Raw genomic sequence first — 10,530 nt, forward strand, 5'->3', positions numbered from 1 at the left:
TGGTTGAGAGGGTCCGTGAATAAGGCATTGTCCAGGAGAGAGGGAGAATGCAATGCCCTGGAGGTGCGGGTGTGAGGTTGGCGCAGTTCAATGCGTTAGGGAGGGGAACGGCCGCCAGGGAAGAGGGGGGCTTTGCCCCAGGCGGCACAGATAAAACAGTGGGACAGATTGCCCATGCCTGAAAGGCTGGAGCGGGAAGTAAGTGCCTTGTTGGCTAAGTTTCATCTAGGAGAAGGGGCCCCGCCCCGGGCCTGAGCTGGGGTAGCCTGTAGGTGGTTTTGGAGAAGTTGCTCCTGTGCACGTATGGTGGGAGTCTGGTTCCTTCGGTCGGGTTGGATTGGTGGAAGTGAGAGCCGCACGTGTGTATGTCGTGTAGATGCGGGGAGAGAAGACGGTAGGGTAGGAGGAAAAGGGGCAGCGGTACAATTTTGCGGTTACCCCCGTCGCCCAGTGGGAATCCCAAGGGTCCAGAATAGTTAGGCTATAGTTACTGTGTGTTCTGTAGAAGCGGCCTCATGGGTCACTGGTTGCACAGGTGCCGGCGAAAGGGTCCCGGCACAAGTGGCCAAGGCGATGAATATTCCAGTAGCGATAAGGGCAGCATCCGTGGATTTCAACCGGGTAGGTTTGGCAGGTAGGATGGGTCTTGATCGTAGGTGGAAGAGATTCTAGGATCAGATGTGGATACAGGAATTGACTGGCAATTGGGGATGGGGAAATTGATGAGGGCCTGGCAACCCAGTGGTTGACAATCAGTGGTGGACATTCCCCGGTGCCAGGTTTCTGTCATGTAAACGTCCACCTAAACCCAGGGTCAGTGGTGGAGTGACCAGGAGGTAGGACCAGGAGGAGGAGGATGGAGCGATAGCAGTATTGGAGTAGGTCCCAAAGGTGGTCCTGCGCATCCGTGTCGTGAGGGGCCTCGCTTTCACTTAGAGCTGTGTACCCCGCGGGTGGTGTGCTAGGAGTTTGGCGGCCGTGGGGGTCATAAGGGCCACCGTATCGGGACCGGTGCACTTAGGCTGTAAGGTTTTTGGGTATAGTTCTTGTAGCAGGACGCTATCCCCTGGGGCCAGGGCTTGGGGAGTATCTGCTGTGGGTTCCCCTGGAGTCGGGCTGACTGAGTCGCATGGGCCCGCAGGAGGGCTCTTAGAAGAGTTAGGTAAGGTAGGCAAGATAGGAGCAGAGGAGGCGGTGACGGGAAGATTTTGAGTGAGCAGGAAGGGCCGCCCACGAGAAGCTGAAAGGGACTTAGAGCCCACGGCCCTCTAGGGGAAGCTCTGAGCCTTGTTAAAGCCAGCGGGAGGAGGGTGGCCAGGACGGGCGGGCTTCAAGGGCAGTTTGGTGAGACGTCCCTCGAGAAGGCCGTCGGCCCGCTCTCCCTTACCCGAAGACTGGGGTTGGTATGGGATATGGGGTTTCCAGGTAATATGTAGGCTCTCGGAGACTTGCTGGGTGATGCTGGAGATGAGGCCGGGCCGTTGTCGGATGGTAGGGTCCGCGGGAGGCCGAACCTCGGAATGATGTGTTGGAGGGCTATGGTGGCCGCCGCCTCCGCAGTGTCCCGAGGTATGGAGAAAGCCCCTATCTATCGTGTAAAGGTGTCCACTGAGGCTAACAGGTAGGGAAAGGATTTATGGCGTGGCACGTGGGAAAAGTCAGGCTGCCAGTCCTCGCCAGGTTGGTGTGCGCAGAGCTGGGGATTGGGCCCCGCCGGGCCTGCGAATTCCCCCTCGAGCGTTGACCGTGGAGCAGGGTTTGCAAGACTTCGGCGCCTCTCCGGTAACCTGTGGCACATGTGGAGGGTGGAAAAGGGGTTGTAGGAACTGGTGTAAGGCCTTGGGCCCGACGTGTAGGGACTGCCGTATGTCTGAAACGATCATGGGGGCTGAATGGTCTGGAAGAGCGAGTTTCTTTGGAATGAAGATGCGGCCTTTGTCCCTGGCGATTCCTCCCATCCTCTTGGGTGTCTGTCTGAGTTTCCTGGTGTGTGTAAGAGGGGGACTGTGGGGTGTGGAGGAAGAGGAGGGGAGCTGGTGGGGGTCTAAGGCAGTGGGTCGGGCAGTGGAGAGTCGGCTTTGTTGTTGCCTCGGGACACCAGGTCCTCGGAGGGTCGGTCCACGACAGTGGACAGTGGCTACTTGAGTGAGGTTGTGGGGTCTGAGGGTCTGGGCTGCGGGTCTCCAGTAGTTGTGAAATGAGGTGCCCATTGATTATGGGTGGTACCCTTGGTGGTAAGACACCCTCGCTCTTGCCAGAGGACAGAATGTGTGTGTGTGATGAGGGAGGCGTATTTGGAGGCAGTGTATGTGGTGTCCCGAGGGGGAGGGCAGCCGCCTCCAGGACGGCATCGAGGGTAAGCAAGTACGGCGTAGGCCGCGTGTCTCTCTCTGGCCGTCCGGGGCGACGAGAGAACTACCATCCACAAAGAGGATTCGGTCAGGCTTCGGGAGGGCTTGATAGGAAAGTCCCGACGTGGAGGAGTCAGCCCCTGCAGGAGTTGAGGGCAGGAACGGGAGGGTTCTGAGTGAGTCGCGGGGGGAGTACCCACCCGCGGGAGGGGAGCAGGATTTAGACGAGAGGTTGGTGGGTGGTAGATGTCCGGGTTTTCGGTGAAGAGGAGAAGATCAAGTTGGAGTCTAGAGGGGTCCAGATGAGAAACAGATTTCTGGCTCCGTAGATCTGTGTCCCAGGCGGTGAGAGGAGAAAACGGCGAGGGGCCTTGTAGAGTGAGTCTAAGGGCCTCCTTTGTCAGGGAGGCGGCCCCAGCCAGGGCTCTGAGACATGGTTGCCAGCCCTGAGCGGCGACATCTAGCTGTTGTGAGAGGTACGCCCGTGTCCGCTCCGTTGGTCCTGTTGGCTGTACCAGGAGGCGAGGGGCCGAGCGGGAACGTTCATCAGTCAATAAGTAGGGAGGTTTTGGGGGATCTGGAAGAGCTGAAACGGGTCCCAGAGTAAGGCAGTCTTCCCGTTTGGAGAAAAGGTGTTTGACAGGGGAGGGGTCTGTCCGTGGCCCCCGTGGGGTTGGTTTGGCTGCCCTGTGGAGGGGTCGTGCCAGGAGAGCGAAGTCAGGCATCCAGTACCAGAGGAAACCCACGAGAGCCAAGAAAGAGAGAAGGTTGTCGGCGTTCTGGCGGGGAGAGGGGAGGCCGGAGATGCTGGCGTTGTGGTAGGCGGAGGCGGTCTCCAGTGAGTGTTTTCGAGGTGTAGGGGTTAAGGATATACCCAGATAGGTAACCGTGGGGGTGCAAAGTTGCGCTTTGGAGGGAGTGACCGGGTACCCTTTAGAACCAAGGAAGCTGAGGAGGAGAGCAGTGTCTTCCTGTGAGGAAGGTCGGGAGGGCCTACAAAGGGGAAGGTCATCGACTTCTTGGAGGAGCGTGCTCTGTGTGAAAGAGCATTGTTGGAGATGTCTAGAAAGGGCCTGGCCAAAGAGATGGGGACTATCCTTGGAGTCCCTGAGGCAGGACCGTCCAGGCCAGTCGTCCTGAGGTATGTGTGTCGGGGTCTTCCCATGGGAAGGCCAAGAGAACGTATGAATGTGGGTGTGGAGGAGCAGTGAATCAAGAAGTCATCTTTGAGGCCTAAGCGTGAGAAGGGAGTAGCGGTGGAGGGAACAGTAGAAAGTGGGGCGTATGGGTTGGGCACCAGCGGGTGGAGAGGGCTAGCAGCCTCGTTGATGAGTCTTCAACCTTGTACTAGGCGATAGGCTCCAGAAGGTTTCCTGGCAGGGAGAATGGGGGTGATGCTCGGGGAGCTGTTGGGGATCAGGAGGCCGTGCTGGCAAAGTCGGTCTGTACTAGGTTTAAGTCCCCGTCGGTGAGTTTCCGAAATGGAGAATTGGGGCTGAGAAGGAGAGGAGGCGGGGGGGTTTGATCTTTTAAGTGGGTTTTGACTGGGGGGTGGTGAGTGGCCACCATTGGTTTAGAGGTGTCCCAGACTTGGGGGTTAAGGGGTAGAGGGAGACGGGGGGCGTGGAGTGGGAGGGATCAGGAGAAATGAAGGGTAAGACGAGGTGAGCAGAGGCAGTGGGTGAGGGAGAAAGACGAACGGTGGCCTTGAGTTTGTGTAGGATATCCCGGCCCAGGAGAGGAGCCGGGCAGGAAGGAGTTGTAAGGAAGGAGGGTGAGAGGGGAGCCCGTCCGTGGAGTAGATGGAGGTGCCATCAGTTCCCACCACCACCACCACTGGAGAGGGGAACCCGGCACCCGAGTGGAAGGCAGAATGGAGCCAGTCGCCCCGTGTCCAGCAGGAAAGAGACGGACTTCCCCGCTCCTGGGAGCAGGACCCCACGTTGTGCCCCAGGTAGCAAATCCGAGAAAGCCCCCAGGAGCCGACACCGATGCAAACACACGAGGGTTTCTTTACAAGCTCGAGCTTGGGTCCAAGTATACCCGACACGGCGGAGCAGGGACTTGGACCCCGGGGCTCAGAGGCGTAGCAGCTTTCCGGGGGCCAGTGGCCCACGGGATTGTAACACACACAGAAGGTTGCACAGTCATGTGAGTCCGCCCGCAACTGGGGGCCAGTTGACTCCCAGTTTACCCTCCCTATGGTGACCGTTTGAACTGGCCTATCACTCTGGTCAGAATTGGCGCGCAGTGTTGGGGGGCACAAGCGGGGGTTACATTTTTATGATCTGATTTCGGATAAAGGTGTGCTCAGTGGCTTGACTAGGGTGGTGCAGCTCCTTTTAATAAGCAGGTACTGTGGGGGTCATAGCAGGAGGTGGCGGGTGCAGCAGAAAATGAAATTAGTCCTGCTCCGCTTGTCCAGGGGTAGGGGATTTTTGTGCTCACTTCGGCAGCACATATACTAAAACAGGGGTAGGGGATTTTTGTTAAATTCCCTGGGTGCCACATTCTCCTCTTTTCCTAGGATCCTAAGCAGGACCGAATTTCCGGTTCTGGGTTCTGTCTAAAGAGGCAGTGGTTGTCATTGTTGCCTGAGTACCATAAGTTGGACTGTATTGACTCCGATCTTTGACAAGAAGCTACTCATCGATTAATGATGCAGGGTCTGAAGGTTAGAAGGAGGAGGCTGATGATGAGTGGGACGGCGGGAGGATAACATGGTAGTCAGCCAGGGGGAATGATTAAACCAGGGTTCGATCCAACCTTGTTCCTGTTCTCGCCCCGATTTACATTTCAGCATAGAAGCAACAGCCTTCGTTTATGGCAGCACATAACCCCCCACCCTTTGTTGTAAGAAGACTAAGTATAATCGCCTTCTATTTTGAAGGACAACCTAAGACTAGGGAGTCTTGGAGGTGGGAAATAAGTGAGATTAGCTCAGTCTTAGCTTTCGGGGATTGACCTTTTCTGGTTGGCTTTTCCATTCTGGAACAAAGTCCTTGAGAAAGGCGTGTGGGTCAGCTGGCTGGTCGTGGGTGTAGTGGACCCAGGGCGTAATCCTGTCAACCTTGAGAGTGGTGGAAGTGGTCACGATCACGATGTAAGGGTCCCTTCCAGGGAGGTTGAAGTGTCTGGTGTTGGTATCTCCACACGTACACCCAATCACCTGGCTGATATTGATGGGGGTCCGGGGGTGGCCCAGTCTCCTAGAGGGCCCTCAGCTTAGGCCACACCTGCTCATGGGTTCATTGTAACATTTGGAGAGTGAAAAGAAGTGGGTGATCATCCAATTCAGCAAGCACCTCAGGTTTTAAATTGGGGATAACAGGTGGAGGAAGACCGAACATGATCTCGTAGGGAGTCCGTCCCCCCTTATATGGGGAGTTCCTCACCCTATATAGGGCAAAGGGGAGGAGAGTCACCCAGTTCCCGCCAGTCTCCAGAGCTAATTTAGTTAAGGTCTCCTTGAATGTTCTGTTCCTCCTCTCTACCTGTCCTGAGCTTTGGGGCCTATATGCACAATGTAATTTCCAATCTGCCCCAAGTATTTGTGCCACTCCCTGTGTTACCTTAGAGACGAATCCTGGGCCATTGTCTGATCCAATTCTAACAGGAAAACCATACCTCGGTAAGATGTCTTTAGCAGTTTCTTGGTCAAGGTCTGTGCTGTTTCATGTTTGTTGGGAAATGCCTCTGTCTGCCCTGAAAAAGTATCCACAAACACTAGTAAATACTTGTCCCCGTATTTTCCAGGTTTTTTGTCAGTGAAGTCCACTTCCCAGTAGGCTCCTGGGCGGTCCCCTCAGAGTCGGGTACCTGGGTGTGATCCACGGGCAGTGGCATTAACTGGTATGCGTGGCAGCTCGCCAATATCTGCTTGATCTTTGCTCTAGAGCCTTTAATAGTGATCTTTTCGTGCCGTTTGAGGTCTTCCATTTTCTTTGTTCCCATATGAGTACTCCGATGCATTTTGGATAGGCCTCGCCGTCCTAGTTCCTCTGGCTGGATGAGGCTGGAGTCTGCGGCCCTCCACCAGCCACGCAAGCATTGGGTCGTAGGCAAGCGTTTGATCCAGTGCAAGTCAGTGTCAGTATAGTTGGGAGTATCAGGCAGGGTTGCAGCCCCCGCATCAGGTAGTGTGGTTGTTAAAACCTGGGTCATCATAAGGGCCACGTCCTTAGCTTTGGAGTCGGCTACTCGGCTTCCCCTGGCTACTGGTAGTACTGCTCTGTGGCGTTCCGGACAATGAGTGATAGCTAGGTCCTTGGGCAGCCAGGGGGCCCTAGGAGTTCAAGGATCTCTGTTTTATTTTTATTTTTTTAAAGATTTATTTATTTATTTATTCGTGATAGACACATAGAGAGAGAGAGATGCAGAGACACAGCAGGAGGGAGAAGCAGGCTCCATGCGGGGAGCCCAACGTGGGACTCGATCCAGGACTCCAGTATCGTGCCCTGGGCCAAAGGCAGGCGCTAAACCGCTGAGCACCCAGGGATCCCTGTTTTATGTTTAATAGTTTTTCCCTCTGCTGTCAGAAGCCCTCTCTCCCTGTGAAGGGCTCCGTGGATATCGCGGTGGCAAAGGCATACCTGCTGTCAGTATAAATGTTTATTCGTTTACCTTTCTCCACGGTTAGCGCCTCGGCCAGTGCGATCACTTCTTCCCATTGAGCCGATATTCCGGCTGCCAATGGTGCTGCCCAGATGCTCTCCGTTTCCATGGTTACGGCTGCCCCCGCGAATCTGATTCCTTCTAGGACAAAACTGCTGCCGTCCGTGTACCAGGTGGTGTTCGCATTAGGCAGTGGCTGGTCCTGGAGATCAGCTCTGATTCCATGCACCTGTGCCACAATTTCTTGACACATGTAGAGGGGGGTCCCAGTCTGGGTTAGGGAGTAGCTTTGCCGGATTCAGGGTTGTTGGTGCCTTAAATCAAATTCTGGTGGGGTTTAGCAGTAGGCTCTGATAATGGGTCAGATGGGCATTGCTGATCTAGAAGTCTGGGGGCTGTTTAAGTACCCCTTCAATAGCATGTGGGGTGGTAACATGCAGTTCTTGCCTCATGGCCGGTTTGTCTGCGTCCTTGACCATAGTGGCCACCGGCAATAATTTTTAAGCATGGGGGCCATCTAGTGGCTACCATGGCCAACTTTTTCGAGAGATAGGCTATCGGTCTCTTCCAGGGACCTAGGTACTGGACGAGGACCCCTTTTGCCACCCCGTCTTTCTCGTCCACATACAGGTAGAAGGGCTTGGTTAGGTCGGGCAACCCAAGAGCTGGGGCAGACAGCAAGGCCTGTTTAAGATCATTAAAGGCTTTGTTCATGGCCTCTATGCATTCAAAATTCTGCTGGTTCCTGGTGGCCTCATAGAAGAGGGTCTAGCCATCTTGGCAAAACCCGGAATGGATAATCGACAGAACCCTGCTGATCCCAAGAATTCATGTACCTGGCATACGGTTTGTGGCTGTGGGATCCTTAGGACAGTTTCCTTCTGTGCGTCTGTCAACCATCTTTGTCCATCCTCTAATGTGTACCCTAGGTTGCTCACCTCTGCTCTTCAGATCTGGGGTTTTTGAGCTGAGCCCGGTTATCCTAGAGCCGCTATTGTCGGGAGCAAGTCCCTGGTGCCTCGCAGGCATGTGTCCTGGTCTTCCGCTGCCAACAGGGTATCATGTACATATTGCAATAATGTCGAATGAGGGTGCTCGGACTGGAACTCACCCAAGTCTTCGTGTAAGGCCTCATCGAAGATGGTCAGTGAATTTTTGAATCCTTGTGGCAGTCGAGTCCAGGTGAGCTGGCCATTGATGCCTTTCTCGGGGTCTGTCCATTCAAAGGCGAAAAGGTCTTGGCTCTTGGTTGCTAAAGGCAGGCTGAAAAAGGCGTCTTTTACATCTAATACAGTAAAGCAAAGTTTGTGTGGAGGCAGGGTGGATAGGAAGGTGTATGGGTTTGGGACCGTAGGGTGCATATCCTCCACTTGCCAGCTGACTTCCCTTAAGTCCTGGACTGGCCTGTAATCATTAGAGTGCGGTTTCCGCACCGGCAGAAGAGAGTGAGTGTTCCATGCCGACTGGCAAGGTCTCAATATGCCCAAGTCCATTGGTTACCATATGTGGGGTGTGGTTCCCGTATGGGCTATGGGAGGCATGGGGTATTGGCGGACCCTGACAGATCTGCCCCTGGCTTTAGTTCTATGTAAATGGCCAGTCGGTGCCAGGCAAGCCCAGTTCCCCCAATTTCTGCCCATGCTTGGAGAAATTCCTGCATCCAATGGTCAATGTCAGTCACTGGGGCCGAGGGCATTTGGTGAAGACGATATTCGTCTTCTAAACTCAGGACAAGCACCTGAATCGGGTGCCCCTCCTTGTTTAGGATTTTTGCCCCTTCGGGGTGGAAGCAAATTTGTGCCCCCATCTTGGTGAGCAAGTCCCAACCTCACGATGGGTAGGGACACTCAGGGATGACCATGAAGGAGTAGGACACCCGGCCCATGCCTAGATCCACAGTTGTCCGGGTAGTCCATGAGTACTGTTTGGTGCCCGTGGCCCCTTGCACCCATGAAGTTTTGCTAGCCAATTTACCTTGGGGTTGTAATAAAACCGAATGTCGTGCCCCAGTGTCCACTAGAAATTCAGCGGGTTGCCCCTCCACTCTGAGAGCTACCCTGGGCTCAGGGAGGGGCGCCGAACCCCGACTCCTCTAGTCGTACATGTCCTCTATCTCCAAGTTTTTGGTAGGGGCCTTGGGTCTTTTGTTAGGGCAGTCTTTCACCCAGTGGCCCTCCTCCTTGTAATAAGCACATTGGCTTTTGTTCAGTTTAGGGCACTCCGGATGGGAACCAGGGCCATCGTCCTTACCTGTCCCTGAAGCCAGTTTCTTGAGGTATCTCCGACTTTCCCGTGGGTCGTCCATGGTTGTGGCCAGGAGGATCTTGGCTAGGTTTCGGGTCTGCCGGTCACTTAGTTTGATGCTCTTCCAGACTTTATTATTATAGACTTTTTCTGCTACTATTACTAAGTCCTGCAAGCTCTTCTCCCCCGGTCTCTCTACTCTTTGCAATTTCTTTTTAATGTCCGGAGCGGCCCGGTTAACAAAGGCCATGATCATTGCGGCCTTCGTTTCTGGGGCTCCTGGGTTCATAGGGGTGTACTGCCTAAAAGCCTCTATGATCCTTTCTAAGAAGGCTGCTGGACTCTCATCCTTACCTTGTCTTACTTACATCATACACCTTGGCCAGATTTGTAGGCTTGCCGGGAGGACGGAAGTCGGCAGGCGTAAGGGATGTCTCCCAAGACCCTTGGTCGACGGTCTGCCAGCACAACCGCCTAAGCCAGTGTCGACCTAATACAGATTGGAATTCCTACAGGTAAAAATACAGTTTAGAGCTCTCGGGAAATATGCGCGCAAAAGGTGGAAAAAGTTGAGTATACTCTCCATGCCTGGCACCCTCCAGATGGGGTCCTAGGGGTCTCTTGGATCCCGGACGAGCCCCCAAATGTTGTGCCCAAGATTGCATATCTGAAAAACCACCAAGGAGCCGACAGCGATGCAAACGCATGAGGATTTATTTACAATCTCGAGCTTGGGTCCAAGTATATACCCGACACGACAGAGCAGGGGTTTGGACCCTGAGGTGGGTTACAGCTGGGTTTTTATGGGCTGGTCTAGGGGTTTAAGATGGTAGCCAGAGATCTTCTCTCTCTCGGCCTCCACAGAAAGAGGCTTGCTTTCAGTACTTGAGAGGGTCTAACTATAGCCCATCCGGCCTCACTTATTCCCTGCTCTACAAAGCATCTGCCATCAGTATACAGATTCCACTCAGGATTGTCTAGTGGAGTCTCCTGCAGATCCTGCCTGGCAGCATCATCTTGCATTATCATTTGTTCACAGTCGTGTTCCAGTTTAGCAGCCTCCTCTGGCAAGAAAGTTGCAGGATTTTAAGATGTACAAGTTGTAATGCAAATATGGGGTTTCTCTAGGAGTAAGGCTTGATATTTCAAGAGGCGACTATCAGCCAGAAGCCTCCTTTTGATTCCCATAGTCTTGTTACATTAGGAGGGGGGTAACCAGTTCTTTCTGCCCCCAAGGTTATCTTAGTAGCTCCAGGTATTAGAAGCTCAATGGTGCTACCACCCGTAAACAAGCCGGCCCTCCTTTTGGCACCATGTCTGA

The 10,530-nt window shown here is 54.2% G+C and overlaps 1 pseudogene; it reads right to left on the reverse strand.

Moving 5' to 3' along the window:
- Nucleotides 1-6,826: 6,826 nt before the first annotated feature.
- On the reverse strand, nucleotides 6,827-9,270 carry LOC144309501 (uncharacterized; annotated as a pseudogene).
- Between the last annotated feature and the right edge of the window lie 1,260 nt (nucleotides 9,271-10,530).

This window comes from Canis aureus, unplaced genomic scaffold, assembly GCF_053574225.1.
Source record: "Canis aureus isolate CA01 unplaced genomic scaffold, VMU_Caureus_v.1.0 NW_027326446.1_RagTag, whole genome shotgun sequence".
In the NCBI taxonomy this organism is placed as follows: Eukaryota; Metazoa; Chordata; class Mammalia; order Carnivora; family Canidae; genus Canis; species Canis aureus.